This window comes from Pygoscelis adeliae, unplaced genomic scaffold, assembly GCF_000699105.1.
Source record: "Pygoscelis adeliae isolate BGI_AS28 unplaced genomic scaffold, ASM69910v1 Scaffold8, whole genome shotgun sequence".
Classification (NCBI taxonomy): Eukaryota; Metazoa; Chordata; class Aves; order Sphenisciformes; family Spheniscidae; genus Pygoscelis; species Pygoscelis adeliae.
In genome coordinates, this window is record NW_008825260.1 from 141,834 (window position 1) to 147,228 (window position 5,395).

At 40.6% G+C, this 5,395-nt stretch overlaps 1 long non-coding RNA gene across 2 annotated transcripts in view; it reads left to right on the top strand.

The window, feature by feature from the left end:
* Positions 1-5,395, top strand: part of LOC103921519 — a 22,222-nt gene that overhangs the window by 9,703 nt on the left and 7,124 nt on the right. The window contains exon 3 of one of the 2 annotated variants that reach the window (XR_663852.1): positions 2,552-5,366. The exons of the other annotated variant lie outside the window; for it this stretch is intronic. This is a non-coding gene — a long non-coding RNA (uncharacterized LOC103921519). Of the gene's footprint in view, positions 1-2,551; positions 5,367-5,395 lie in introns of those variants that run through there. 2 annotated transcript variants of the gene reach the window in all.

The window sequence follows — 5,395 nt, forward strand, 5'->3', positions numbered from 1 at the left end:
CATTTTTTACACTGAGGGTGGTGAAACACTGGCACAGGTTGCCCAGAGCGGTGGTGGATGCCCCATCCCTGGAAACATTCCAGGTCAGGTTGGACGGGGCTCTGAGCAACCTGATTTAGTTGAAGATGTCCCTGCCCACGGCAGATGGGTTGGAGTAGATGGTCTTTAAAGGTCCCTTCCAACCCAAACTATTTTATGATTCTATGATTCTATGATCTTGCTGATTGCACTTGCTGCTAGTTGTGGTATACAGACTCTCTATATTTCTCCCATTATATTGTCACCTAATTAAAAGGGGAAAAAAACCCAAAAGTGAAACTCAGACAAGAAGAGGTGCCTTGCATCTCATCCAGGCCTTTAGTTAGTCCACCAAGCAACTTCTTTGCCCATCAGCAGCTGAAAGACAGTTTGACTCCTTTGTGGCTTGGGTGGCGCTACGTGCCACCCAGCGAAATAGCAAACTAGTCCAGAGATTATTTGTTTTCTTGCAGCCGGTGAGTCAGTCACACAGACAATTCCCAGTTCTTGGCTGTTTGGGCCACCTACAAGAAATTGTGTTTTCCCCAGTCTTCTGATGGGAAGGTGCTTGTGGGCGAAACCGTGGGCTAACAGAGGCTCTGGTTGCCCGGGAGGAAGGCATGTGAGGCCTTGCTGGGCTTCACCTCATGTGTGTCCTTCCAGATAACATCCTCCTAGCCCTCCAGCAGCAGTCAGACCTGTGGGAAGGCTTGCTGGGGAGCACCATGTGGGAAATGTGGGGAGGAGGATAGGAGAGCCTAATCCTGCTGAGCTGCGTCTTTAGTGGTCCACCCTCATCATTCGTGTTGGATATTGTTGTGCTATTATATTCCTTTTTCCCTTTTCTTCCCATCCTGATGGACTTCAAACAACCTGTTTTTCTTCTGAAAAGATTGTTTTCCAATTTGCTTTTATGAAGTCCCCTTCTGAGCTCACCTAGGTTCACCTCACAGAAAGGGCATCCGTGTGCTATCGAATGCTTCCTAGACAAGTGGCAGCATCTTATTTCTCCACCCTGTGTAATTTTTTAACTTCTCATTTTCTCTCTTTATGATGCAAAATGCATTTGTGGCTTTTCCTTAGTCCCCAGAAATCCCAGAATTTACTTTCCTTTTCTCCTGATTGATGCAGCTTTCAGAGTGGTGTAGGACTTCTGGCTGAAGTTGACCCATTCCAACATAAGCAACATCAAAGTGAGACCATGCTGCTCACTTGCTGTGTGATTGTTATACTGCTATTCTTGTTTTTCTGTTCCTCTCCCTTGTTTTTATTATTTATAAGCAACAGTAGATTGAAGTTCTTTGAAGCAAAAAGCATTTCCTTGTATGTATTTGTACGATCTCTAACATAAAGCTATGCTGTCTTAGGGTCTCTGTGTAATGCCTACAGTACTATGTAATACACTGTAAAAACAATAAAAATACAATAAAACCAATAAAATACAACTGAATGGTAAATGCAATTGGGTACACTAGGGAGGAAAAATTTTCATTTAATTTCTGAACAAGGTTTTGGGGAGTCTTGTTTTGATCTCCCTTCCCCTGACCTAAGTAGAGATAGATGTTCAGCTTTAAAATTGGGTCAGCAGACCTTGTACACAGGCAGCCAGTGGAGCTACGGTTCTACCCGTCACACCTACCTCATCTCATCCCTTTCAGCACTGAGCATTTCTGAAGGGCCTTTCAGTGTCATCCACCCTCTACCTCTGCTCAGCATATATATATATATATAAGCCCAGAAAACATTCCTCACCTATTGTTTCCCCTCTTCTCATGGAGCATTTCATGTAAAAGCTTGGCAGAGTCTTGCCAAAATCACTTGAAATCATACAAAACAAACAGTTGGAAGGTGGAGAAATATAAGTCATGATTTCAGTTATCTATCATCTTCCTCATTTATACTGACTGAACTGAGTTGAGGGTAATTCTGCAGTAGAGCAAGGTGGGAATTTGATAGTAGGAATTGTAACTTCTGGTACACTGCTCAGAGTTTTACTTGGTTTTGTGGGTTTTGATTTGTTCCATGTAGTTTCAAAACTTTTCTTAAATTATTATTCTCTTCTGCCTTCCTTAGCCTGAGTTTAGCTTAGTTCATTTTTGTGGCACTAGTGGTCCACATTAAAGTTTGGGTTTGGTTTTTTTTGGTTTTTTTTTGTTGTTGTTTGTTTGTTTTGTTTTAAAACCAAGCAAAAAGCTGGATATAGACTTTTTCACAAAATAAGTGAAAAACTGATTTTTTTTTCTCTCTGACAGTTTCTACCTATGCTAAATCAGATTTTCACTGGAATCAAAACATTAACGTGCTTGTATTTTTTCACAGACTTTACATTTCTAGGGACATCATGTCACACCTGGGATGTCAAACAAGCCTTGTCCTTCTATTTGAAAAGGATTAAATCTTTTCTTCTTTTGTCTGTGCCTGTGGCCCACAATAAGCATGGCAGTCTGTGCACAGGTCCACTCTGTAAATAACAGTCTTCAAGATACATTGTCCATATGCACTTTCATAATTTATTTTCCTTCCTCTCTTTCAGGGTCTCTTTAATTTCTTGGGATTCCACAAGTGAGCAGGCATAATGCATGCTATATACCTGTGCTCGGTGCAGGAGGAGAGAGGATATGTGTGCATCTGTCCTAAAGATATTGCTAACTGAAAAATGTTTGATCTTGAATGTCTATGGTAATATGCATGAGGATGGCACATCTGGAAGAATTCCAGCTACCTTTTTTCTCTCTAATTGCACCACACAAATTTTACGCCTCAAAGTCTGCACCAGCCATGTATTCCGAAATGTCAAATTTCAGCTATATCTTCACCTTTTTAGCAGTCTCCCAGATGTAACACAATGGAACAAGTGGAATTTAGAAAACTCCGAACAACCACAAAATCTTCCCACTTATGCAGACATTTCTCAGGCATTGAGAATAATTATAGACAAAATCGCTGCAAGTATTAGCCAAGAACCATTTAACCCTGGAATGTGCTTCATCTCCAGCTGCTGGAAGAACCAGTGGTATTCCCTCCCTTGTAGTCTCAGATTACCATAGTCCTCAAAATAGAACTATAAAAAGCCAGACTACCATCCAAGCTAGTAAAAATAGTTTTTAATTGAAAGGGCACTTTGAAATCCTTATCCTGAAAAGGCTGAAATCATTTATGGGTGTCTTGGAGGGGAGGGAAGGAGGAAAAGTTTCCAAGAAGAGCACACTGTTCTTCCAATAATAAAATATCATCAAAACTACTGTTTAACATTTAGAATTTACAAGCTGGCAGCGGCATGCTACATGCCATATAGATAGTAATGAAAATAATCGGTCATGCTCTTTAATGCAGTACAACCACTTTGTGCTATAAAATAATGGCAGTAGCTGGGCCCCTGACAGAGTAACTGGCACAGGGAGGATTACTTAATTTGAAGTGCGTGCGTGCTGTAGAGACCATCTAGCAACATTACTACTTCCCTCTCCTCGCGGGTGGTATATCAAAGCAAAGGAAGAGGGCTGAAGGCAAGGAATTTTCTGACCAGGTTTATTTGGAGACCTTTCTGCTTTTTGTGACCTACAAGAAGCAGCCTCTAAGATAAGGGGGTAATCCTGAGCAACAAGGAGCAGCGGTGATCACGAGTACAAATGATGGGCAGGTTTAATCTTCAGGTTTCCATCCTAACTGTAGAATTGGCAGCACTGAAAAATAACAGAGGGTTCATCCCTGGTTACTGTTACAGACACATTTCTAAGAAGTTGAGATTAATATCTGTCCATAATGAAGGCAGTTTGGAAAAGATCTCTTCAGCAATTGTTAGGGGAAAATGCAGAATTTGCCTTCACTGAGAAGTAACATCTTGACCCTTAATATGCTAGATATGATGTGGCTGGACTCTCTAATCACTGTTTTTCTTTTGGATTTTTTTTTTTATTTATTTTGTTTTAGCCTGTTGCTGATCATGCATCATAACTTTGTTCCGAGAGGAAGGGAAGATTCCAACCTTTTTGCTTTTCAGATACTTTTGCAGTGACTTTCAGACTAGGAGCCCTCAGGACTGGTGCTTACTGAATCTCACAAAGTCTCACTTTGAAGTCTAGACTAGAGGAGTTAAGTGTAAGCCTAAGTGAAATGCTCTTTTTTTCCCCTTGAATATGAAAGGTTATACTATATCTAGGAATACAGCTACTTTATTGGAGAATTGAAGGAAACACTGCTGTAATTAATTTTTCCAAAGAAGCAGCAGACAGCTAGGTCACTTGTGACTTCTGACATCTCAAAAAAATCTAGCAGAGAATTAACCCTCTGAGCCTAAGGTTAAGTATGTAACCTGTAAAGTGGGCATTCCTAGAAAGAAGAAAGAGAAGCTTGACCTTGCTTTTAGAGACCTGGGACACGGGAAGGAAATGATGATCAAAATTATGTACAAGGCTCTAAGTAGAAGAGACCAAAAGAGCAGTTATCACTTAAAAGGTCTTTGATATCTACAACAAGGAACAAGCATTGACAGATGAATGAGGAAATGGGGGAAAAACAAGATATTCAGAGAAAATAACTACTAGTTCTCTGAGGATTTTAACCTGGCCAACATACTAACGAAGATCTCTATTTTTGGTTTAAATGCAAAACAGTGCAGAACACCAAGCGCTATTGAATGAGATTTTCAGGTGTACCTTCGAGAGTTAATGATTTCCATACAGGGGGAAATGTCATTCCTTATTCTACAATGAAACTTGACCTGTAAATAATTTGTCTAGAAAGAGCTGTCTCTCAATAAATCTGTACTCTGGGAGGAGTTTGGGGTAAGTTGGTTATCTATATTTGATGTTGGATTAGTTGTACATAAAAGAGGCAGAAATGCATTGAGGATAAATGATGCTGTGATACCTGAACCTCTAAATGGCTGAAAGCAAAGCAGAAATTTAAGATCTGCTAGGACTGAGGAGAAAGGGGGGTCGAATATAAAGGACAGAGGCATTTAATGGTGAGACGGTATCCAGGAAGTGAGATAGGAAATGGAGATTGTTTCCTTGCCCAGAAATATGAGAACTAGACCATTTTCTGGCAGCAAAAAGAGCCAGAGTATAGAGCAGAAACTGGATGGGCTTCAAGAGCTTGAATGAATAGCGGAAGGGATAATAGGAGAAGATTGCAGGGTATGCAGCCTGTACAGAAAGTGTTCTGAGGAACAGGGGACAGGGAGAGGCTCTGAGAAGGGAGTGCAAGATGCAGGCAGGCATTTATGGTATTTCTGATACTGTATGGAGGTAGGGAATAACAACAGTACAGAAGGAATGATTTCGTATAGGCTGACAGTAGACATGGAGATCCTGGATGTCAAAAGAAAGAACGAAGAAAACAAAAATAGTGCAAAAAGGCAGAAAAGATGGAGACT